Raw genomic sequence first — 1,034 nt, forward strand, 5'->3', positions numbered from 1 at the left:
AAAAGCAATAGATATAACTCAAAGTCCCTCCACAGGTGCCTTTTTTCCATACAACCTTTTCAATCCTCTCACTAATGCTCCTTATTGGACCATGTTTTTATTTCTGGATTTCACCAGGTTCCAAAAATAAATGATGATCAACAAATAGCTGAGTATTCAAACTGCGCTGATGCTGATGCTGATACTGATGCTGATGCTGATGCTGATGCCGATGTCAATGTACTCGAGACAGAACTGGGACCAGAGCCGCTCACAATCATGAAAGCAAGGTAGCCAATACCAAGAAGCTTAATTTTTCATCCAAATGCAGCAAGTGCTAATAGTTTAGCCCTATAGCTGATATATCAAAATGTAGTATCTTCTCTCTCTTTTTATAGGCAGTTGCTGTCTTGGTACACATTATCTCAAAATGCTAATGTGTCAGCTGTTGACAACAACCCTGCCTTACACCCTCTGTGGGTGCGATGTGACATGTCTGATCCTGCTAGAACAACCTGGTTTGGGGCTGAAACGGTCTGTGTGGGCAACAAAGTATCTGGTGTAAAATTATACTCCGTTACCTGCAAAGGTATAGCTTAAGTGCTCCATACCTCTTTGAATAACAAATATTATTACTATAGCCAATATTTGTTTATAATTAATTCCTGTGTGATTTTTAAGTTTCTGAAATTTTGTTTTATTCCAATTTGAATGTTGCTAGGCTCAACAGTGGACAAAAAATCTCTCCTTACCTTAGATGAGCTTAAACAAGAGCACAAGAAAAGGCATCACCCATCCTCGGTAAGTGAGTGTGCATCCTCTTTTTCAATTCAGTGTAAATGAATATTCCTTCACTTACCATCTGCCTGCGCTTCCAGATGGCAATTAAAGGCAGTGCCAGGTTCAACTTGTTTGGCTCCACTGTCGTTGAAAACACAGTGATTGAGTCACAGAGTTCTGTGACAGTGGATTTCAAATGGAGTCATGTGGAGAGTATCCTTGAGACCCCACCCCTGTCCTCTACAGCCACACTGGTAAGCTGATATTATGCATGT

The 1,034-nt window shown here is 40.5% G+C and overlaps 1 long non-coding RNA gene across 1 annotated transcript; it reads left to right on the plus strand.

The window, feature by feature from the left end:
- Positions 1-123: 123 nt before the first annotated feature.
- Positions 124-1,007, plus strand: LOC111657145 (uncharacterized). The gene is made up of 4 exons (XR_015437363.1): positions 124-269; positions 378-568; positions 701-780; positions 858-1,007. It is a non-coding gene; the product is annotated as an uncharacterized LOC111657145 (long non-coding RNA).
- Positions 1,008-1,034: the final 27 nt, after the last annotated feature.

Source organism: Seriola lalandi, unplaced genomic scaffold, assembly GCF_002814215.2.
Source record: "Seriola lalandi dorsalis isolate HSWRI2012SDOR001 ecotype SW California unplaced genomic scaffold, Sedor1 jcf7180001977320, whole genome shotgun sequence".
Classification (NCBI taxonomy): Eukaryota; Metazoa; Chordata; class Actinopteri; order Carangiformes; family Carangidae; genus Seriola; species Seriola lalandi.